The sequence below is a fragment of the Marmota marmota genome, unplaced genomic scaffold (assembly GCF_001458135.2).
Source record: "Marmota marmota marmota unplaced genomic scaffold, marMar, whole genome shotgun sequence".
Lineage (NCBI taxonomy): Eukaryota > Metazoa > Chordata > Mammalia > Rodentia > Sciuridae > Marmota > Marmota marmota.
The window spans coordinates 11,704,732-11,730,216 of record NW_025999913.1 but is presented as its reverse complement, the minus strand read 5'-3'; the positions used below and the strand labels follow the sequence as shown (position 1 = coordinate 11,730,216).

The 25,485-nt window shown below is 41.3% G+C and overlaps 1 non-coding gene across 1 annotated transcript; it reads right to left on the bottom strand.

Moving 5' to 3' along the window:
• Nucleotides 1–4,013: 4,013 nt before the first annotated feature.
• Nucleotides 4,014–4,085, bottom strand: Trnaf-gaa. The gene has a single exon. It is a non-coding gene; the product is annotated as a tRNA-Phe (tRNA).
• Nucleotides 4,086–25,485: the final 21,400 nt, after the last annotated feature.

Genomic DNA, 25,485 nt, shown 5'->3' with positions numbered 1-25,485 from the left:
AAGATCCTGTATCCTGAGGAAACAGGGACAACAGACTGGGGGCAGCTCTGGACACCGTCTTTGAGTTGAATTCCTTGCGTGTGACCTCATTACTTCTCCTCTTGGAGTAAAAAGAGTTCCTTGGTCAGAAGCAATGCTGTGTGGGTATCAAAAACATCTTTGGATCCAGGGTTCTGTGGGGACCCAGGGACAGGTCCCTAGTCAGACTGGGAATTATGGGGTCTGATAAAAAATTTTGACTCGAGTTTATCTTACAATGAACACAATGGGTTCCATGTGCATTCCTTGTATTTTCCAAAATGCATAATTTGGCATGATTTCAATATAATTTCCTGAGTGCATAACTCTCACATTTGTCCTCTGACTCATGGAATGAGGAATACTGTTGTTCCCTGGGGGCCTTCCCTCCAAATTGTGAACCAAAACAATACCGTATCCTGGAAGTGATTGCAGACATCATTACCCTATGCCAACAAAGAGGATCCAGAAACTGTGTTGAAATTGACTCCACTCATATCCCTATTTACCCTGGCTTTGGCCTGTTCAAGTGTGGGGGAAGTTGGGAAGCATAGCTGGATTTTAGGAAACTTAACTTGATAGCAGCTTCAATTGCAAATGCTGTTACAGCTGTGGTGTGTTTTTATGGAGCAAATCAGCATAGTCCCTGGAGTCTGATATGCAGATGACAATCTGGAAAACACTTTTTTTCTTATACCAATAAGCAGACACCACTCAATACAGGTTACTTTCATCCAGCAGCAATACATCTTCACCAGCATCCTGCTGGCTCCCTCAATCCAAACTGTAGGGACCTGATCACTCCACCATCCCATAGACACGACTCTGTTCCACTGTATCGATTAGACCATTCGGATTCAGCAAGAATAGCAAGTGGTTCAGATATCTTGGTTTGTGCTGGAGGGTGGGTGATATGGTTCTCACGAAAATCCAGACCCCAATGTATCTTAGTGAAGATTCTTGGGGCTTAGTCATCTGAGATATTCAAGTCAGCCTCTCCAAAGTCAAAGTCAATTTATACCACTTTGTATTCTCCACCTTTAAGAAAGAAGCACACTACAGGGACACAGCCATTGATCAATGTTTATAGCAGCACAATTCACAATAGCTAAATTGTGGAACCAACCAAATGCACTTCAGTAGATGTAAGGATAGGGAAACTTTGGTATGTATACACAATGGAACATTACTCAGCATTAAAAGAGACTAAAATCATGGCATTTGCAGGTAAATGGATGAAGTTGGAGAATATAATGCTAAGTGAAGCAAGCCAATCCCCAAAAGACCAAAGGCTGAATGTTTTCTTTGATAATGTTTTCTTTCATACTGGCAATTGGAGGGGGTGGAGCATGGGAGGAGTGGACAAACTTGAGATAGGACAAAGGGGAGGGAGGGGAAAGGAGGGGGTAAGGGGTAGGAATTATGGTAGAATGAGTTAGACATCATTTCCCTAAGTATTGTATAAGACACGAATGGTGTGAAAATACTTTGTGTACAATCAGTGTCTTGAAAAATTGTGCTCTATATGTGTAATATGAAATGAATTGCATCCTGCCATCGTGCATAACAAATTAGAATAAATAAATAAATAAAAATATGAAAGGGGAGAGGGAAGGGGAAGGGGAAGGAGAGGCACTGGGGTCTGAATTAGAAAAAGATATATTCCATGCTTGTGTAATTATATCAAAATGGATCCTACTGTCAAGTATAACTAAAAATAACCAAAAAAAAAAAAAAAAAGGAAATTTTTGAACAAATAGAAAGAAAGAAGTACCATGCTCCAGCCTGCTGTCAAGCAGCCCTTAAAACTGCTGGTCATTAAAACTGCTGATCAGTGCAGCCCAAAGCCAGAGGAGGTTTTGTAACATGAGTCAGGTTGAAATTTGGTCTTCCTGACCCAAGAAACCCAAAGATGGTAGTGTATTGCTTTCAAACAAGGAATACATTTTACTGCAGAAAAAGAGGTAATCAGTTGATACACACGAGATTCATCGATCCTACCATGGATCCCATCACCCAGGAAAGCCAACCTAAAAAAAGGTAGAACGGCCTTTGGAAGATGCCATTACAGTGGAAGCCGACAGACTGCAGCTTCCTCAATTTAGAGGGCTGTCTTACAAGATGTTGCTTCTACTTTGAACGAGTGACCACATAGGGTACGTCCTCCCATATCCAGGTTTCACGAGCATAGAACCAGGGGCTGGAGTTGGAGAGTCATCTCACTGTTTCACCTGAGGATGCACACAGTTTTGCTTCCTGTGTTGGCCCGAAGTCACTGGTGCCCTCTCGTGTCCCCTTGGCCCACAGTGGACACTGCCCACAAAAGACAGCCGGTAGTGAGTGCCCCAGGAGGAGCCTGAAGTAACCAGAGTCCTGGATTAATAACGGAGCCTGCTTGGCCCTCCCCGGATGACCCTGAGTCTCCCCTCTGGTTCCCAGGGACACTTGGCTTTTGTGTCAAACCTAGTATCTTCCCCCATTTCCCAGTGACATTTTAAAATACACTCTCTTGTTTCATTCTCATGGTTTAGTTGTTTTATTTCACGATTACTTCTTTGACAGATCTAGAATGGTTTTCAGTGTAAGGTGTTGTAGAAATACAATCACATTTTCAGATGACTCTTCGGTCTTCTCAGCATCGTTTATTAAATAATCCATCATTTTCTTACTGATTTGACGGGTCACCTTTATCATATTCTAAATTCTTGTATACATGCTGGCCTACTTCTGAGCTCTCTAGTTCTCTCTGTTGGTCTGTCTCTCCTTGTGATGGCACTGCTTTATTTGAATTATTGTGGCTTTACAATGTATGGCAATACCTCAAAGACAAATAATGGCTTTCCAATGCTTGGGTTTTTCACAAGGCCCCTGGGTATTCTTCTGGTTTTGTTTTTCCTCTTGTTCTTTAGGATCATCTTGGCTGTTATCACCCCCCACCACCACCCCAAATTCATCTGGCATCCATTATTTGTGTAGATTAACTCAGTAGGATTTATTTGTTTTTCTTTCTTTCTCTTTTAGTTTTTCCCTTTCTTCCTTTTCTTTTGTTTTTTATTTGAGAAAGGAATCGGGACCTGTGTTAAGGGGGGACAAGGAGACCAGTTTCTTTGGTTCCTAAATTTACTCTTCTCTTTCTCCCAACCACCACTTCCTTTGAAAACCTCTTTTGGTCCCATAAATTTTCATATTTTTTTTCTGTAAATAATCAATGTTTAAAAAACTCTAAAATGCATGAAGACAGAAGACCACACAAGAGAGGAGACAAGTCGTGGCTCGTTAGCCATCAGTTGGTTGTACTTGTTCCTACGCTCACTATTCACAGGTATTGAATGGGGACACTAGTAATAAGTTCTTAGAGTTAATGTGAAGTTAAATGAGGTGGCTTTGATTAAATTAGCACAGAGGCTGTGGGGATTCGGCATCCATGGCCCTAATTCTTTATTTCTTCCTATATATTCAGTTCTTTACTCTGCCTTTGTAGTGCCTCCCACTCCACCCTGGAGTTCAGCCTTGTAACTCAGGATTGCCAGGAGACTGTTGGCACATACAGTACACACAGACTTGGAAGGCACCTGCACCCTGGGACTTGTTCTGGCTCTTGCCTTCTGACACTACCATGAAAACAGGCTTGGGCTAGCCTGCCGGAGGAGGAGAATCACATAAACCAGTTCACCCCAACACCCCAGCAGCCAGCCAGAGATGGGAGTGGACCAAGTATGAACAAAAAGAGCCACCAGCCGAACCCAATCAAAATCACTCCTGTGTGCATCTGCTGTTGAGCTAAAAAAAATGGCCACGTTTTAAGCCATTGAAGTTTAAGGTAGCTGGTTTCTCAGCATTATTGTGTCAGCAAATGACATATCAAACTTGACGCAGAGGAGACACTTAAAAATTATTTATCTGGCAGCACTTTGATGATCCAAATTCATTTTCATTTAAATCAAAGTGACAGTTCCTCATTTAACCCCTCTTCCCTTTATTTTTCTTTTTAAATTTTGTGGTGCTGGGGATCAAACCCAGAACCTCATGCACTTCAGGCAGGTGCTCTACCACGGAGCCACACCCCACCTCTGACTTTGTAGCTCATTCTTAAGTGTCTAACCTAGGTTCACTGCTAAATGAATACACTTATTTGGCAACTTAACACATTTCAAATGATTTCTATACTGATTTTTGTCTCTTTAATCGCAAAAAAAAAAAAAATCAGTCAAAAATATTGAGTCTCCTGGTTGTTAGCATTTTACTTGGGTCTCAGAGGAGATATAAGAGAAATAAGAGACAGAGCCCTTTCTTTAATAACACAAATGCAAAGGATCAGAACTAATTTCAGTGATATGTCGCTGGCATAGAAGTGTTCGGGGCAACTGGGAAATGCAGTCAGTTGAAGTCTAATAGATATAGTCTGTGATTTTTGAATATGAAATGAAGACTTTCTCATGGAAAAAATAAAAGGAATGACAGCATAAATGATCTGTCTCTGTGTTTCACTTGTAACGTGGCCGCTTAGGGGCTGTGAAATGGATGGGGGCCAAGGAGGCTGCGTCTCCACACTCTCACCTCCTACTTTGGCAAATGGTGTCGTGGGCACTTGCCTCCTGATAGAGTGGGTGGAGTTACAGAATGAATGTATCAGCATCTCTGATACTGTGTCTTGAAGGGGTGGGAGGGCTGGGAACAGGATCACAACATCTGGTTTAGCTCTGCAATAACTACTTTCCTTTAGGACTATCCAGAAGTTCTCAATGTTGTTTTTTTCACTTGAAGTCAAAGAATAGATCACCCAATTGTTAGATTACATCCAATAAAATGCGTCCGACTTGCTGGGATGAATGGCACTGATTCTGAATACAAGCACTCCATTTTATTGGCACTAAGAGTGGAGATCAGACCCTGACCCCCTCTCCCTATTCAGCTGTTGATGAAGATCTGGCGCTATTTTCTAGTCTGACCTTTCCCGGCATGGCATTGAATTATGGCTCCCTGATGAATGTATGCCCAGGGCACTCTGCCAGCTATTATTTCTGAACAGAGCATGTTCATAAGCAAAACCACCAAACCAGGAGGGATGCCAAGGGGTCCGCTAGACATTTAAAGAAGGAGAAGATCAAGAATTCCTCTTTCCCCAGCCGTTTTCTGACACATGCACTTAATTCCTTTTCATTCATCTCCATTGTAGCCTAGACAGTCCAACTTCATGTTTCAGAACAAATAAAGATCTACGCCTCTGGCCTGCGAGGAAGAAAGCAGGCAACTTCCTATCGGGAATGGTGTTAGGGTTCATGGAAGAATCCACATCCCCCAACCTGGGCCTGAATTTCACAGACTCAGGAAGGTTTGGTTCTAGAAGGATCCTTCAAAGAATCTCTTCTAGGGTGTTTTCAAATTACCTTTGCTCCAGAAACCAAATGAAATCTGAGGTGAATATATGAAATAAGATTAAACAAAACAGAAACAACTGCTCTGGCTGAGAGGCAGGGTAGAGGTGGTATTTGGTTGTGGAAAGGAGATTTTGCATATGCAAGGAACAGGGCTGGAAACACCACCCATCTTGCCAAGTTTCTGTCTTATTTCATTTTATTTTTTTAAGATGAAGAGGTGAAACAATGGTCTGTAAACAGACAGCGAGGGCACGACAAGACAGGGACCAGAGCTCACATATATAACATTCAGTGGGGTGCTCTGTCTAGACTTTAAATACTCCGTGAGAAATAGGAGTAAGTGTGCATCACCAACAGGGACATTTGGCAAGATATACCAATCCTTCTGGAACATAACAGCACTATAATGGAATCAGGATCATTTGCCACATTACTTAATAAGAAAATTCTAATTTTTTTCTTCTTTAATATGTTAATAATGAAAGAAATTTTTGAAAATGCAGCTTAGAAATTAGAAAATAAAAACGAACATATTTCCTTGCTCAAATCCCAAGCTCCTCCCTAGAAGTCACGGCTAACCAATAGAATGCCACCAGAAGAAGAAAATGGCCGTGTGTCTAATTTTATGTCATGAAAGAGATTCTGTTCAGGAACAAGTTAGAAAGCATAGAATTTCCCTTCCTGCATCTATTGATGGTCAAAAGGGTTAAGACGGTTTTGTTTACATCAACTTTATATTCTCCAAAGGATAATGTTTTCAAAGTGACCTCCTAAATGATTCAAAAATGATTGACAATCTAAAAAAAGAAATCTATGTAAATGCTTTATTCTCTGTCCACATAGGATGTTGAAATTAACATGTTATTTTAAAGACAACTAATCTACCGCTCACCTAACTGAAATAAAGTACACAACAAAGCTGTGAGATATAAGATACAAAAGAAAAGAAATCCAAAATAAGCTTTTATTTTTTTTTTTAGAATTTTTTAATGTTTATTTTTTAGTTTTCAGCGGACACAACATCTTTGTTTGTATGTGGTGCTGAGGATCGAACCCGGGCAGCACGCATGCCAGGCGAGCGCGCTACCGCTTGAGCCACATCCCCAGCCCCAAAATAAGCTTTTAAATTCATTTACCCTAGTGGGAACATCAGAACTTAGGAATTGATGCTGATCTTTTGTATTAAGTACTTTTTATTTTATTTTTTTAACCACAAATACTTGTTCACCTTCCCAGAGAGCAAATAATATTACTGTGTCTAAATAATCAGTGAATAACTAGGTTTTCCCTCTTATCAAAGTACAAAACATTGCTTCACAATGCTAGATCCAGGGCTGGAGATGTAGGTCACTGGTAGGACACTAGCCTAGCTTGTGTGAGGCCCCATGTTCAATCCTTAGCACTAGAAAAAGACAAAAACAAGATACTTGACGCAGATGGTGATGAGATGATCAATAAAAAGAAATGTTTTAGTCTTAAGCAATCTGGAGGACTCCAGAGGGTCGATGCTATCTGAAGTTGCCTCTGGGTGGATGGAAGGTCCTCCACTGTTTGGAACCAAGCTGTAGGAGATCATGAATTCTCAAGATGACTTGAAGTCTCTGAGAAGGAATGAAACAGAATGTCAGGAACCGATAGGGAAAGAACTTACCATCAACACGAAGCTTCAGATGAGCGCCTTTGGAAAAGGAGGCGAAAAGAAAACTTTACTATAAACAATTTCAAAGACGTCTGGAAAATGGAGGTCATGAAATGAAAATCCTTATTTCCTGCCGCATTGAGTCTCCTGCTCTTTTGAATCACGCAGGTTTTTTCCTCTGAGTGTTCTTTACATTTTTCTCCCTCCATGTCTGGTGGTTTGCCTTTAACTTATGGAGCGCCAGGATCTTCTCACTCCCTCCATGATGTATGTAGCAGGCATTTCCTTCCTGTCTGTTGATTTCCAGGTAATTTTGTTCATCTATTTTGTCGTGCAGAGATTTTAAATTGTGATATCAAACATGCCAATTTTTTTCCTTTATGGGGAAGCTCACATTTCTAAGAGTCTTTCGATATCAATCTGCAGTCTCCTAGTCACAGCCAGACTAGCTGCAACAGCAACCTACACTTTTCATTGAAAATAAATCATTCTAAATTTAAAATGCAAATTTACACAGTCGATGCTTTTGTCTAAGAACATCAGTCCTTATGGGGGAAAATAAAATTCTTCACTTCAACTACACGCAGATCCGAGAAGGCTCCAGAAGGCCTAGATAAATGATGGGTATTTTGAATTGTAAACTGTGGCATGATTTGAAAATCCCATGTTACAAAGCCCACAAACAACTTCATAAATTTTATTTTCTTACCAGTGTGTTCATGTGTCTCCATATGTCTCCTCTTTGCTGTCTGTTGTCCGTAGACATCAAGATACTGTATTGTAGGTTGTTGTTAACATATAAATAATTGTTAAACCTTTATTAGCAACGAACTTCTTTGGGTGAGACCATCCATTTTTATTTCAGGGAAGCGGAAAATAGGAAGAGTAGGTTTTATTGTGAGAGAGAAGCTGGGACAGGTCAGCAAACTCAGTTCTGTGAAAAACTGAGGTCTTTACAGGAAGTCACACAGGGTAATCTAAGAAGGCCAGTGATCACTCCAAAGGTACATGGTACATAAAAGTGAAATGGAACATATTGGAGAAGGTGGTGGTAGAGGGTGAAGGAAAAAAAAAAGAGAGATACAGAATTAAGAAAAAGGTTTGCAAGCTTAGTAAATATGTATTGGTAGTATTATAGAGTTACCATCTATTTTCTCTACCCATTGTGAGGGTCAATATCCCATCCATATTTACATCCCTAGTGATTGACATATAACAGACATTCAGAGATTATTTGCTGTGTATTTTGACATGAATTTTGTTTATGTGCACCCTGCCTTGCCACATACTTGTAAGAATGATACTGAAGTCATCAAAATTAAGGATAAATTTTAGATTTGGGGATTACTATGCTCTGATACTGTAAAACGGAATTGAAAGATGTATCTGCATTTGGATCTCAGTGCCCATTTTAGAGCTTGATTCAGAGATTTGAGGAGTCAATAAGGGTTTTCTGTCCAGGGGAGCTAAACAGGGATGACAGGGATCAGAGAGACTTTCTCCCTTTATCTCATTGCTTCAAAACAGATGGAAGTGAGGACGGTATCAGGATACAAATATTGTCTAAAATCAGGGTCACAAAGGGCCAACAGATGAGCCTCAGTCCTCATTGCTCCTTTGCCGTGTGTTCTTCAAGAATGCCAGGAGATACACAATTGGCATGCCTGGGTGTTTAGGTTCCTTTTGTGACAAAGCCAAAGAAAGTTGGAAATAAGGATCCAATAGGAAAAAACAGCTCAGAAATAAGCTGAAATGGATGAGGCAGCTCCAGTAAAGTCATAATATTTTGGAGCATTTGGTCCTCTAGGCCAAAATCCCAACATTGCCCTCTGCTAGCTAGGACTATGGGTGAGTATTCTAACACCCAGGGCCCTCCATTTCCCTGTCTGCAACAGTGAGGCTTATGGACTGAGGGAAGCGACATGGGTTGCAGGCTGAGCACAGTGCCAGGCTTGTGTGCATCATTAATACTCTCTGGCTTTAGAAAGCTCCAGTTGTGCAGGGCTCTGGTTTGCTCTGTCCTTGGATTTCTGAAGAGCCACTCTCATATAGGATGGGTGCTTTAGAGCCAAAGGTATCTTGGCTATCAAAGAATCCAGGCTCCCCAGTGGAACTCCCAGGGCAGGAACATTTCTGGATGCCAAACCTGGAGCCTTCAAATAAACACACCTTCATTGAAAATCGAATGCAACACAGGAGGAAGAAAGGGGTCAATGATTCATGCCTGCCTGGAGTGGGACCTCGCCCCTTCCCACTACCTGAACCTCTGGAGTGCTGATAACTTTCAGTCTGTGCCTCACCTGCAGGAGGAACAGCTGTGGAGTGGAGCTCCTTATAGTTACAGCTAAGTGCAAAACAATTCCCTGGATTGCACTCATTAGGTTCTATTGGGATGGCTTAAGTAAACTGGGAAAGACAGGCAAGAGCAAGGACTCAACCAAAGCACAAAGGCATCTCTTATCCAACAGCATGCCCAGCATGCACAACTTCCAGAAAAATCCAAATTGGAAAACAATTTAGAATGCAGGAAAAAACTGAGAGATAGTTTCTCATATTACAAAAAATACCCCCGATAGAATTATTTTAAATAACCACTCACTCTAACACATCAAGATACTATGGATTTACAGCAAATTTCCTATTCATAGTTCTCGTTATTATTTCTAGGTTTTAATGCAAAACGTGTCTTCATTTTTATTGCTATCAAATAACCCAAATTTCAGGTCTTTTTACCTAAGGTAAAATATGGCAAGGTTCATAAGTACTGTATATTTATGAGGTTTCCTATTCTCCTTTTTAAGTCTGTGGACCAATTTCCAGAGATGCCATGTGAAATAGAGGTGAGGTTTCTCTTTGACCCAGCCCATTTGTGCTCTCTGCGTGACTGATGGATTCATTGCCAAGTACCTTCAGCCTCTTGCAGACACGTCAGGAGACAGGGCTGTGATCACCTAATTAGAGTAGGACTGAGGGGGAGACCCATGCTGGGCATCCAGGATGCCTGTGATCTGCTATTACCCGAGTCCCCAGGCTTTCTCTACTGATGAAAATATCAACTTCAGGAGGAAATGTCTGCCATGGCTTCTTGAAAAAACAGAGGATAGAGGAATTTGGAGAATAATTGTTTTAAAAATCTAATTCAAGGTGATTGATTCTGAGCAAGGGAAAGACCTTACAAAGATTGTGAACTTTTCTAATGCTGTTCCTCACCTTCCTCACCTCTACCATCCCATCAGGTACTCACCAGGTCATTTTCCACACCTGCCCTGCTCTTCCTACAAGAGTGTGAACAGTATGAACAAAATCCTGATTCCACAGTATGGCTACCCGCCTGCCCCCCATCACCAGGCTCATTAGCCTTCATCAGTAGCCACTGCCCAGCTCCTTTTCTTTCCTGATTGTATAAGCCATTCCCTGTTGTTGGCACACACAGTTAGATGACCTATCAGCTGCTCACACCCAACTGCCTTGTGATGGAGAGTGTTGCATGAAACTTCAGATCCACTTTCCCTGGTAGGACAACATCCTGGACACACCATGCCAGGTGAGCAGAACAGGTAAGAGGTGCAGGGCTGCTGGCAAGCAATTCGATGAGGAGAATTTGTCTCCAAGAAATGGCTCTTTGGAGCTCAGTGAGAAGAGGTATCCAAGCCCTGAAATACTCATTAAATTCAATTCTAATCATATATGTTAGATATATTTCCAAAGCAGAAAACATCTTCGCTCGGGTCGTTTGTACAGTTCATGATATACTTATCTCAATTACAGATTCGTCTATTCTACACTGAACAATAGACACAAGTGTATCTTCTGGTTATTTCACTTTGTCATTCATTTCATTTACCCATTCATTCTCAGGAGGCTGGGAAAATAATCCTTACAAATAACCCTTTTCCTACTCATCAATGCTGGTATTATTTTCAGCAACTGGAGATGCTTCAGAAGGACCACTGGTCCAATGTACTGAACTTTCCCACACCGACACAGCCCAGTTATTAGTTTCCATCCTCCAAATTCACTCTGAACATGTGTACATCAGAGAAACACCCCCGCTCCCAGGCAAAACAGAGCTAGTCCCAAAGTCATGGCGGACCACCCACCACTGCTCATTGATTCCTTCTGCTCTTCATCAGCTCAGGGGTGCCGTGGGGGCCTCCACAACTGACATCCATCAAGAAGCTTTACTAATGACAGCCTCAGAGAACTCCACTGAGATTGGAATGAAATAGTACATCAGAGACTGGTCCTCAAGGTTCTGTTCCCCTGGAAACGATTTCCAGTCCCAGAGAGCCATCCCAATGGCTTCTGATCACCCAGATGATGATCAAACCTCAAGTTTTTGTCTCCGCTTAAAAAATCCTACAAAGTTCCTCCTCCAGAATCTGGCTCTTGGCTCCCGTATTTGTCCCCAACCCCATCCTGGCTCACTGGCCCATCGCTCACCTCCCTGTTGTCCACCCTACAGTCCAAGGGCCTAAAATACTCTCTCGTTGGTTCTGAGTCTTTGAATAGACTCATCCCTTTGTGGGTTTCCACTCCTTTTTGCCGACTTAATTTCTATTATTGTTTAGAACTCTGATTAGCCGCCGCTCTTTTTCAGTAATCCCTCTTTTAAAATTGTATTTTAATTTTTAGGTCATTAGAGTTATACATAATAGCAGGGTTTATTTGGGCATGTTCATAAGTGCATTGCACAGTTTTCTCCTCCTGCCTTACCCTGATCCCCTTTCTCTTCTCTATCGGACTTCTTTTTATTTATTTAGGTAGTTTTAAAATGATGCATTATAGTCATCTATAACATTAGAACGCTTTGTGGTGTATTTATACATGTACCTAGTATAATTCGGTCAATTTCATTCCCCAATTCTTCCTTTTTCCGTTCTCTCTACTTCTACTCTATGATCTCCCTTCTATTTTCACAAGATCCCTTTTTTTTATTCCTTTTTTCTCTTTAGCTTCCTCATATGAGAAAAAAACTCAACCACTGACTTTGAGTCTAGCTTACTTCTTACAGCACGATGTTCTCTAGTTCTACCCTTTTACTGGCAAATGACATAATTTCATTCTTTTTTTATGGCTATATATACACAATTCCATTGTGTGTGTGTGTGTGTGTGTGTGTGTATATATATATATATATATACATCACATTTTCTGTTCATCTTTTCATGGTCGCCTAGGTTGGTTCCATAACTTGGCTATTGTGAATTGTGCTGCTATAAACATAGGTATACATGTCTCACTGTGGTAAGCTGATTTTAGATTTTTTGGATAAATTCCAAGGAGTGGACAAGCTGGACCATATGGTGGTTTTACTCCTAATTTTTTAAGGAATCTCCATACCCAGGAAGCTCTCTTTATTCTCGAAGCCTGAACCAAGTTACCTCCTGATGCTCTGGTAGTATACTGACCTGAGCTGTTGTCCCTACCCAGGACAGGGGCCATGTCTGTCTCTCCCACATGGTGTTCTTGGTCTAGCCTAATTCCTAGCAAATGGTAGACAAAATAAATAGTTGTGAAATAAGCAAATAAATGCATGAAATACATCCTTACTAGGTATGTTACAGCAACCCTAAATGCCCTAACAATCATTGACTAGATTTAGGAAGAAGATACTTAAGGGCCGCCATATAAATTCAATTCAAAACTTTAGTCTTCATTCCAATGGAAATGGGTTGAAGGGAATGGTTGTTCACTGGTGAAATTAGTGATGATCAAAATAAACAGCCTGGCTAAAGTAGTGAGGAAAGCCCCGTCTCTCACATACACAAGGCCAGGGGCAGGCAGAGTGACAGAGGAAAGCAGGGCCACCCCATTCCCCATTTGAAATTCAGGAGCAAAAGAACTTTAGGCAAAGTTCCATCATTATTTTTAGTATAGCAACAGCCCAGAAATCTTGAGAGAGAGAGAAAAAAAGTCACACATAATAACATAAAAGGCAATGGGCTGGATTTTTTTTTAAAGAAATGACAGAAAAATAATAGAGATGATAAATGACCTTGCTATATCAAATCCTCCGAGAAGGGCCTTTGTCATTCATTACTGCTGCTGTGGGTTCACACACATACTTTTTAAACCTGACTAAAATATTCAGCTCTCCAGGGAGAAAGAGTCTTTCATTCCCCTCCCCCATTATTCTATACAGAAGGAGCTGTGTCAATTGAAAACTGGATTAAAACAAAACATCAAACAATGAGTTATATCTGTCCAGAACACTGTGGTCATTTGTCATTTACAAAAACATCAATGTTAACTATTTCAGGATTTCAAAAGTACCTTTTCTGGAATAAGTCATTCTCTCCAGGCAGAGGAAGTACATTTTTTTAATTTGGGAAAATAAAACAAGGGTATGTTTTTAACTGATAGAGAAATGCAAAGATTTCTAATAAAATAACAGAAAACCCGATGTGAGGTATTTAATATGATTTATGTAGGTTTCTATTATAGCACGCACAGTTTTAGATGGAATAATCATTTATATTATCTCTTCTTGAACATAAATAATAACATTAAAGCATATGCTTGATGGACACTACATAAAACCTGTTCATACCCTCAACTTCTGGAAATGGGAATCAATCTCCAAAAGGCTCCAGCAAGCTGGCCTTTCTTAAATAAAATCTTTGCTTTGTTTAGTTTTATGAGCTAATAGTTTAAAAGTTCATTTGGCTGAAACCAGAATATCTGACCCCTGAGAACCAACTACTTCTATCAGATGTGTGATCCATATACAACATTAGACCCCGGCATCTAAAGCACCTCTGCCATTGAAAAATGTTAAACATAATCTCTGCACATCTCCTTTGTGGGTGATGTCAACATTTCTATCTGAATTAGAAGGCAGCAGTAAGACCCAAGAGCAAAGGGTGATAAGAAAGGTCCCAGGAACAGAGACAGGGTAGACAGCTCAAAATCTCCCCTGTCCAAAGGGCTGGGCAGAAAAGTACTACCATACGAGGCCAAAATGGGCAGGGAGAAGCCAGGAGAGCTGGGGATGAGCAGAGAGAGCAAGGGCCTGGCTGGAAAGGATTCCAGAGGGCGTGGTAGAGGCAGGGCCCTGTGTGAGAGATGGTTGCATGATTGATAATCTACCTGAAACATTCACCAGAGAAGGGGTTGGTATTTGTCACTCTTGTGCTACTGGTGTCTACCAAAAAGAACCACAGGTGACTCTACTGGCCTGCAACGAGACACTGGCATAAGTTTCTGTGACCTTATAATTCATAAATGTTCATAAATGGGGCTAAGGTAGTATCTTCCACTTCTTGAGAGAGAAGCTCTGTTCACTTTATACCTTTATCATTTTCTGTTACTATTAGAAAATGTTTTTATTGTGAACTAGAACACAAAAACAGAGACATGCATACAAAGGTACAGCTTAATAAATGCTGGAAAAGAACCCAAGCATGTAACCGCCATGTAGGTCCAGGAATAGAAAATTGCCAGCTCCCAAAAGCGCACGTCACGCCCTGGCAAAGACATCTGCATGTTCTCTCTCTCTCTCTCTCTCTCTCTCTCTCCTGGGAATTGAATATAGGGGTACTCTATCACTGAGCTCCATCCCCAGGCCTTTATAATTTTTTTTTTGAGACAGTATCTTGCTGGGCACAGTGGCACACGCCTGTAATCCCAGTGGCTTGGGAGGCTGAGGCTGGAGGAACACAGGTTCAAAGACAGCCTCAACAATTTGGCAAGGCCCTGAGCAACTTAGTGAGACCCTGTCTCAAAATAAAATATAGAAAAGGGTTAGGGATGTGGCTCAGTGGTTAAGCACCCTTTGGTTCAATCCCTGGTCCAAAAAAAAAAAAAAAAAAGGACAGTATCTTGTAAAGTTGTGAGACTGGCCTTGATTTTTCTTCTCTCCTCCCTCAGTATCCTGAATAGCTGAGATTACAGGTGTTGTTCACATTCCTGGCCTCTCCTAATTTCTAGGGTAACTGCTTTTGTCCTTTTTGCTAAGATTTTACCACTTAAGATGACATCCCTAAAAACTGGAGTTTAAACTTGCCTCTGTTTTTGAAATTCAGGTGAGTGAAATCATATGGTATGTATTATTTTGTGTCTGGCTTTTTGGATTCTATTGTTGAACATCTTGTTTCTTGATCTATTGTATTTTGGATGTGAGTTAGTTGTCAATTGTGTGTGTTTCAAATTCTTCTCTGATTCTATTTTTCTTTTCACTCTTTTAATAGTGACCACTGCTTAGCACATCTTAAAAGTGGCAAATTTTATTTTTATATTCTTTTATATTTCATTTAAAACTTGGAGGATTTGGATTTGTTTTTATGAATTGATTTGGGGATAAAGAATAAATTTATAGTAATTATCTTTCAGTCCTTCCACCCAATATATCTTTCTACTTTTCTAGGTTCTTAATATCTCTGAATCACATTTTGTAATTTTTGAGTGGAGGTCTTTTGATCGTAAGGCTTTTGATACCTGGAGAAGATCATGACACTTCTTCTACATGACCAGATTATTTTCAAAAGTAACTACATAATTATCAGTAATAATAATTTCCTCATTGGTTCTTTTATTTTAAAATAAACTAACAATTAAGAAAAATAAATTTCATCCAGGCATGGTGGCATCCCCTATAATTCCAGCTACTTGGGAGACTGAGGCAGGAGGATTGCAAGTTTGAGTCCAGCCTCAGTAACTTAGTAAGACCCTGTCTCAAAATAAAATAAAAAGGGCTTGGGATATATCTCAGTGGTAGAGCACCTCTGAGTTTGATCCCTAGTACTGCAAATAATAATAATAATAATAATAATAATAATAATAATAAATTTAAGATTTAAAAATTATTAAAGTTTAATAAAAGTAGTTTATGCTTCAGGTAAAATTTGCACTTAGCAAGTGAAATCATACCTAGCAATCTGAACTCTGTTTCATTATTTCAGATTTTAAACACAAACAGTCCAGGTAGTCATATAGGATAATAGAACTGATGTAACTCAATTCTGACTTCTTTGTTTTTACTATCATTTTGCTATCAAGTTCTTTATTTCTAACCTACTGTTCGGATGAAGGAAAAGGTAGATTCCTGGGACTGTGACCAGTCAGTTTGATTGCAAGCAAGGAAGGACTTACTCCCGAATGAGCGACATGTAGCTGGTTATGTAGGTGCAGCTGTCTCCTTTCCTGTGAGCTGAAGGAACCTGTGTCTATTTAAATGCAGCACAAGCCCCTCCTACTTTGCCTCATGCCTTTTCCTCTCAGTGTGACTTTGGATGAACAGAAGTCCCTACTTTGAACATGCTCCAACCTACCCAGCTTTCTCCTGAAGTTATACCATTGCATTCTGTTTAAGAGATCTCTATGGCACATCATCTTGTAAAAGCTTTACTGTTTTGCTTCTGTCAAAAGACAATATTGCAACAAATTTGGTGAAATGGTCCAATTGGCTTTTATTTGCAATTCATAAATTAGGGCAGCATCCCCTCTTAAAATGTGGCACTGAGCTAAGCAGGAGAAGTTGGCTTTATGGGCTGTGAAGAGCTCAAGAAAGCAGGAACAGGAACAGAAACTGGAGGGTTAGCACTGGTTGATTCAGAGTGCATTCCATGTAAAGGTTAGAGCAGAGGGGACTTCCGTGTTGTGACTGCTAAAACTGGCCTGTTTAAGATTCCGTGACCCCCATACACACCCCTCCCCACACCGTTTCTTAAAAGATCAGAAAAACAACTTGAGTTTGTTTGGTGACATGCAACTTAAGCACAAGTAACTCCATTTTGGTTTGGTTCAGTTTGGTTTCTGTTGGTTCCAGCTTAGTGCAGAAGATCAATTCAAATCAATGATTTCTTCTACATTTTTTTTTAACACTTCAGTCTACCTAGAATGGATTGTTTATTTATTTATTTTTGGTCTATGACATGTAGATGGATCGCATTTCATTTCTTCCCCATGTGGACATAATTTATCCAGTATCACTTATTAAAAAGACCATCCTTTCTCCACTCTTCCACAGTGTGAGTCTTGTCAAAAATCAAGGATTCCGCCGGGCTCGGTGGTGCATGCCTATAACACCAGCGAGTTGTGAGGCTGAGGAAGAAGATTGCAAGTTCAAAGCCAGCCTCAGAAAAGCAAGGCACTAAGCAACTCAGTAAGCCTCTGTCTCTAAATAAAATACAAAATAGGGCTGGGGATGTGACTCAGTGGTTGATCGCCCCTGAGTTCAATCCCAGTACCAAAAAAAAAAAAAAAATCACGGATACCTGTGAACTGCTTTAAGAGTCTCTTCTGTCCCATTGGTTTGTCTATGACCCTATGAATTCTATGCTGTGTTCTGGCAATTTCTATGAAGTTTTTGATATCTGGTAATTCAAATTTGTTCTTCTTTAAATTTTCTGTGATGGTTTGTGGCCTTCAACAAACGCTAATACATTTTAGAGTTGCTGTGTTAGTTTTCTTAAAAAATAATAATAATAAAGGCAACAAACCCTGCTTGGGTTTTGATTGGGATTGCTTTGAATTTGTAGACCAATTTGGAGAGAATCGACCTCCTCACAATATTGACTCTTTTCGTCTCATCCCTGCTTAACAATGAGATGGTCTAATAATCAGCTTTGCTTCCTCTGATGGTCCCTAGGGGCCACCTTCCACCAGAGACAAGAGGCACTGGCACGGAAATTAGCTTCAAAAGCCCAGTCTCTCAGTCCCTCTCTCACACACCTCCTCTATGGTGCCCAGGGCTCTGGCCTTACCTCAGAAATCTGATGACACCACATCCTGGTCAATGGGCTCCCTGTTGGTGGGTGACAACTTCTTCAAGCTCTCAAAAGGAAGGAATGTCATCATAGGAATAAGAAATAAGAAGAGTAAATCAGGATGATTAAAGGAACAGGGAAGGAGTTCCTCCAACCGCCCATCCACAAAATGCTCTGGGTCTCCTGGGGTGAAGAGGTCAGTGAAGCAAAGATGTAGATCCTAAAGAGCCCCGAGGGGGGCATCGTGAGTCGGGTTTGCAGAAACCGCCAATTTGGGGGTTTTCCACTAACTGATCTTTAAGTCAAAGAGGCTCAATCAGAAAGTTCAAACATCTCTTTTTGACCTAAAAAATGAAAACAGAAACTCCAAGAGCCAGTGTGGCCATTTCCCTTAAAGTTTTCTTAAAAATTCCAGCCAATGAACAGCCATAGAATTATTAAAAAGAAGCAGAAGAAAACCCCTTAGGACCCAAGATGGCTTTTGAAAATCTAGGATCGTTCCTTATTTTACAAATACGGGCCATAAAACCAGGCAGACTTCTTCATTAGGGAGTTGGGAGCCTTCACAGAGGTGTCTGAAATCTCAGTAGCTCCTGTTTTTGTTTTTAAAATAATGGTGGAATCAGTATTTCAGCTCTATCTTCCAACTTCCCAGCCCCCTTTAGATTCTTATTCACAGTCTTAAGCAGGCCACTGGGAGGAAGTCCTAAGATCTGAGTTGGCAGCATGCAAGGGACCATCCCAATCCACCCTTTGTGTGAACAACCAGAGCCTGTGGCTTGGAGGGAGCACCCGAGGTTAGCAGGCAGGACTGACATGAGAACTGAGGTCTCCAGACCTCATCTGCAGGGTTCCTCGCCTACCTGTCTCCCCACCCTGCTTCCTCTGCAGGGCATCAGGCCTGGCTCCATGTTCTGCCCTCGGTTCCTTCCCCACACCCCAAGGTCACCCCTACTTGTCCCTCACTGGATTGCCTCATTTCCTCACTGGAGAAGGGACATGGGGGTATTGATCAAAACTTTTAAAGGACTTTTTAACTTTGTGTGTGTGTGTGGGGGGGGTGCCAGGGATTGAACTCAGGGGCACTCGACCACTGAGCCCCATCCCCAGCTCTATTTTGTATTTTATTTAGAGACAGGGTCTCACTGAGTTGCTTAGTGTCTTACTTTTGCTGAGGTTGGCTTTGAACTCATGATCCTCCTACCTCAGCCTCCCAAGTTGCTAGGATTACAGGTGTGTGCCACTGTACCCAGCTACTTTTTAACTTTTATCAAAAGAACAGATGAAATTTTATCTCCTGATTTGGGGAGAAAGCTTTATCGTGTTCTTTCAGAGTCCTGAGAACCCTACCATGGTGAAAAGTAGAAATCCAGCAATCTCTTATTTAAATATTTATTTTTTTAGCAAAAATAGTTTATTCATACTGATGATATCTCAGTTTTAAAAAGGTTTCTAGTAAGCTACTTAAGGAAATTATTTTCATAAAACAAATAAGACGATCTATTATTCGACCCAGCAGGACGTTTCCTATTACTTTGAACGTGGAGAGAAACCAACAACCCAGGATCCATTTAGTCGAGTCTGATTCCTGGGCAGATGAAAGAGGCTTTGTAAAATAGTACAATTTTCAGTTTTTAATCCCTGTCAAAGCATATAAGGCAAATCATGTCATATAGTAGTCATTAATTATAGTGTTTAAATTTATTAAAATAACATTTGTATGATTATTATGATATAATTATGGTGCATAAAATTATTAAGTTGTCCACTGAACTGGAGTCAGAGATGTAATTTGGGCAAGTCATGAGTTTTTTCCTGACCTCAGTTTCTCACATATAAAATGAGAGGCCTGGATGATCCCCAAAGTCCTCCAATAGTTCACATCCTGTGCTTCTACGTACCTTTCATCTTCCCTCTTAGTACAAAAAACAGCAACACCATCATTAGGCCAACTTCCAATTTTTTGTTATATCAAGAAAATTTTAATGTTTGCATATAAAAAATCAATAAGGGAATCATCAAAAAGAGCTTTTACCAACATCAAGAAATCCATATCCTATAAAAAATGGTAAAGAATGAGTCAGGCGGTTGAAATGGAATAGGTGGCCTTTATAGGATATGGCGTACCGTCCTGGGGATAACTGGAATGGAAAGAAAGACTGGTGAACACCAGGCCATCAGTGCTGAGACCCGTGAAACCGGGCACACCTGCAGCGGCAGGAAGGACCCCTGAAACCTTGTCTTCAAACTGGTTGGTTTCCAACTGAGAAACATTAGATATATTTAATAAGACCCAGCCCATCTTTCCAAACTATTTTCAATTCTAGATTTTTCGAGGTGCCTGAGCATGGATCCCATATTCTTTCAGCTTGTAATGCCCCCCTCCACCGCCAAGACTATTAGTATGTTAGTTATGACTGTGGCAAAAGGCTATATTTGCAGCCAAATTAACCCCCCATTATTCAGGTTTCTAAGTATAAGGTGGAGAGCAAGATCAGTATTTCGATTGAAATTAAAATGTTCATTGAGTTACAACTTTGTACTTAGCACAGAAAGAAGGAATAAGACCAGCCAACCAACCTTAATGCTGTGTGGACCAGCTTTTGGTGAGAGCTAGGGGACTCTTGGATTTTGACTCATTTAAATGCCAGCTTGCTGATTAAAAGACTTCTGGCCTTCCAGATACCTGTCCTAGAATCAGGTCAGGGTAGGGGGCTCCTGTATTAACCGTCTGGGGACCTGGGAGTGTTCAGTTCCCAGGAAGCCACAGGGACACCAACTAAGAATGTTGTAGGGACAGACGAGGCAAGGCAACGAAGACAGCAGGAAACAGTTTTGTTTGGCTGCAGCCAGGCTCAGAGGGCACAGCTTCTACTGTAATCAGTTAATCCCCCCGAACCCCGAGTTCAGGGAGTTTCAGAGTTTTATACCCAGCATGTAAGGGGAGGGGCTCAGAAGTCCACAGTCTGCAGAAGTTCACATAAAGCAGCTTTTTCTTTCACTGTTCTGGGCAAGTTAACTCTTCAAGGACAACCCCTGAGAAGGGGAGAGCTTCTTCTCCCCTTTCTTTCCTCCCCCTGCCAGCTGTTACCATGGGCCCATTTGTAACTTATCTTAGAAATGTAGACATCTCTGTGAAGCCCAGCTCAAGGCCAGAGGCCTTGTTTACACATTTCTTCAAAGTACTATACTGGATACATGTTTGTGAAAACTAGTAAGGGGTGTCCAGCACCTGGAGTGCTGGTATCTTCCCGGCCAGTGGCCAAGTAAAACAGGGCAACACGAAGATAAGAAGTTTATCTACATTGAACTCTTTTGTAGAGACTCTTTTGCTGACAGTCTTAAAATCAACCATGGTGAAGATTTCTGGAGAAGCCCAGTTATGACTTTTCTGTGGAGGAAAGGGGTGCCACTTCAAGGAGAGGGTGTAGGCAGGGTCAACAAGAGCAGAACAGATGAGCAGTTATCTTTCCTTTTCATTTGATTTTATAACCAACGCACCTCTTCTGAGTTGAGATGAGTTTTCTTAAAATGTTAATAAAATTTATAATTGGTTTTTGGCTACTGGGGTTCAATAGTTTTTAAAATGAGCAAAGAAACATAATTTATCTATCAAACTATAACAGAAGACTAGAAGTGGAAGAAAGCATGGATTTTATATCACATTGATTTTTCTTTCACAGGATAATCAAGAGAGGGGAAAAGGGAGAGGAATAGATGGTTTTCTCACTTTTAAATTTTGGAGAAAAAGTTGTTTTTGATTAAATGAAGTTCAAGTAATAATTTGATTATCAAAACCCCAAACAGTGTGCTGACTTTTTTATGATATTCTATTTATTTATATTAAATCTTCTTTAATAGTAACCTGTTGACATGATTAGAAGAATTTTAGGAGCAGAATTTTTAGTTGCAGAGTTTTTCTGGTTGTGAACTCAGAGTTGGCTGAGCCACATCCCCAGCCCATTTTTTAATTTTCTATTTAGAGACATGGTCTCACCAAGTTGCTTAGGCCCTCACTAAGTTGCTGAGACTGGCCTTGAAATTTAGATCCTTCAGCCTTAGCCTCCTAAGTAGCTGGAATTACAGTCATATGCCACCATGCCTGGCTAAGATTGTTTTTGTTGTTATTTTTAAAGAAGTCTTTTTAAAAATATGGGGGGGAAATGAAGAGTTTTGTCATCTTGAAGAACTGAATGGTCTTCGCGGTATATATTCATTTCTCACAACCCTTCCCCTCAAATATATGAAATTCCAGCTTATAAATAGGCACACACTATTATTATAGATTACATATTACAACAATGCAATTAATAATACAATAAATAGTAAAATATAGTGTAGTAAGATACTATGTACTTGCTGTCTTTTGAATTTGTTTCCAAGATGTCATGTGTTGGAAACTTGAGAGGTGGGTTCTACGGGAGGCGACTGGGTCAAGAGAGCTATGGCTTTCTATAAAAGTGAATGCTCCCTGCAGGCTTGCTCCATCTCCCTCACCGTGTGAAGCTCTTTGCCATGTTAAGATGAAACAGAAAGGCCTCACCAGATGCCAAGCAGATGCCAACACTGTACTCTCACTCTTTCCAGCCTCCAAAACCATGTGTTAAGTCAACCCCTATTCTTTATAAATTACCCAGTCTTTGGCATTCGGTTATAGCAACAGAAAACAGGCTAAGACAATGCTACAAATTCAAAATATTTTATTATTATTTGCACATTACATAATCACAATATTAGTATATAATATGCTATATTAAAAATTAATATATGTGTGTCTACACACATAGGTTTAGATCTGAAAAAGCACTTTCAAATACTATATCATCTGTACCAGGCCATATCCAAGAACTTCAAGTACATTTAGTATCATGACTTCATTTTTCTTATCTCCAAGCTCTGCCAAGTAGATGTTATTATCCCCATTTGCTGGATGAGTCACTGAGGCTCAGAGAGATGAAACACATTTTCCAAGTCTCCAGGGCAGCACAAATTAGATCAGGGTCTCGTACTTCTGCTTTCAAGTCCTAAGTGACAGAACGCGGGAGGAACATGCTGTGTTCTTCTGCTCCATCTCCGTGGACATGGTGGTGCAGATTATCTACAGGTGGGTGATCACGCTGTCTCTGCGCAGCATGGAGCAGGGCAGAAACCAGAAGGGAGACAGTGAAGGGCTAGGAGAGGAGGCCTGGAAATGTAGAAGAGAAAACAGGCTGTGATGGGAAATTATCCTTAATATGCTCAGTTCCTTCTTAGCCTGGAGCTAGCCTTTTTAAGTAAACACATTTGTTTTATATTTGATCATGAGATGGATTCTTTTTTCTTTCAAGCACTGATGTGAAGTTTGGAAATTGGGATTTGAAGCCAGGAGAAAGCTGTATTGCTGTTATTTATGAGCTTTCTAAACATGACTTTCAAACTTCCATGGTTGACTGGTGATAATGAAAGCGCGTTCGACTGTTGGTGAAAGGCATGTGTGTGTGTGTGTGTGTGTGTGTGTAATGCACATGTGTGGGGGGTGATATGTGTGAGTGTGTTGGTGGTGTGTGTGTGTATATGTGTGTCTGCCTGAGAGGGGGGTGTGTTGGGCGGCTTGGGCCAGCTCCAGGAAGACGGTGCTCAGATGATGCCTGTAGGACATGGATCGTGGCATCCCCAGGTTCCAGGAGCCAAGCGATCACACTGGGGAGGACAGATGAGATGTGGGGAAAGAGGGCACAGCTGGGTCATGCCCTCCTCTTCCCGCATTGCCTTGCCTTCAGAGGTCGGGGTGGGCGCGTAGAGGCACGAGAGGGACGCCAGCCCCATGAGCCCATCCTGGTGATCAGTGAGGTGGCAGAAGCCCCAGTCAGACTGTCCTTACTGCCTGTGTCTTGCGGCCATCAGAGGACCACATGCTCCTGTGGGTGCAGAGAGCCCTGGAGTAGCTTCCTTAAGTACTGAAAGGAAGAGAAGGGGAGAAGACAGGAAATCACCTCCTGCTGTTGGCAAAGATGCACACAGCGATCTGGAAATTACATCCAGGTACAACTGTCATGTGGTTCTACTTCCAAGAAGGCATCCCCACCCCAACAGTGGCGAGGCCATAGCCAGTGCTGCGTAAAAGCTCATCTCAGCGTCTGCGGGAGCCCTGTACTTCTGCTGTCCCTCTAGTGCTTGCTGATTGTCAGCTTGTCTTGCGGTAGCTCCCACCAGCCCCGGCAAGCTCAAACGGTTGACATACAAGTAACAAAGTTTTCTCCTTCTTTGCCTGTGATCATCGAGATTGTCGTCTTTGAAATAAAGCCCTTTCCAATTGTATTTCTGTGTCCTTATCTCTCTTCATAATTGTTAGCTGCACAATTTATTCCATTACAAAAGGTACTATGCTTCTTTAGTGTAAAAGCACTTGCAAAAAGAAGAAAATAAGCCTGATAGAAAATGACTACACCCACGGGCTCCTTAATGGCCATATAAATCCTCCTGGTTTTGCACATTCAGAATGGTCTCTGCCCTTTCCTTAGAAGACTTTTTCCTATGACTCACCCTAAAATGCTCCTGCAAAGCAATTATAATTTCAAACTTGGCTCATCACCTTATCGGGCTATGGATGCTTCCAATACAGCTCCTCATGTGTCTGATTCACTTCTGTGCAGGTTATTGCAACCTGGACCATGTGAGGTGTGAAGAGGAACCCAGCATCTCAGGAAGTAAGATGGTGAATTTTCATCCTCTCATTTGCTTTGAATCACTTGAACACGAGGTGAGAAATAGTTGATAACGTTTCATTGATAATAGATACTCAGGAGCTAGCAGAGTGAGAAGAGAAAATTGGTTTAATTCTGTACAAGTACTATTGATGACAGTTCTTTAAGCTCAATTACTGTGCAACTCAACAGTAACCAGGCTCACACTTATGTCTACATGCACGTATGGTTAAATATTAGGTGTCAGCGTGCATTTTGCTTGATTCACACAGTAAGCTAGGTTCAAGTGCAAGTGGAGCGCCTGCAGGAGTGGCTGAATGTCCCAAACCACATGGGACACATACCGTGTGCTCAATGCCCTCATTCTCTGGCAGTCTTTTCAATTATTTATACCACTAAGAAAAATGGTTATTGTCCCGGTGCCCTTAGGAATAGGAGCTGAACACCCAGATTGACAAATCCCGTTCCACAGCCAGCCTCCACCATTGTTTCTCTTTCTTCCTGTCCATGACCATGCCCTTGGACCTTTGCAGAGTGGATGCTCCTGCCCTGCTCTTGGCTTCCTGCTACTCACCCTGAGGCTTCCCTTCTGTGATCCTTTCACTTCGTACTTGCCTATTTTAAATTGGTCACATGTTGTTGGCATTATTTGTTTGCACATGAGTTCCCCTCTAGGCAAGGAGGTCCTGGGGGTGGGTACAGAGTTGGCTTCCTGTGTTGCTAGGAATTGAACCCAGGGTCTTGTGCATGCTAAGCAAGAGCTCTACCACTGAGCCACACCCTCTGACCAATCGTACTCATCGTTGTATTCTTCAACAATGGTTAGCACAGCCCATGGCACTTAACAAGACCCAATAAGAACCTGTTGAAGGGCAAAGAAGACGCAGACCATAGAAGACGAAGGCAGTCTGGTTGGAGGAAGTCTTTTTCAAGACTATTGCGATTAGTGTCCAAGATAGTGCTAAAAGTTCAGCCAAATTTCTTTTCTATATAAATCAGCATCAGCTCCGGCTATCTCCACCATCTTCCTTTCCTGGGCAGGATGAAATCCTTCACTG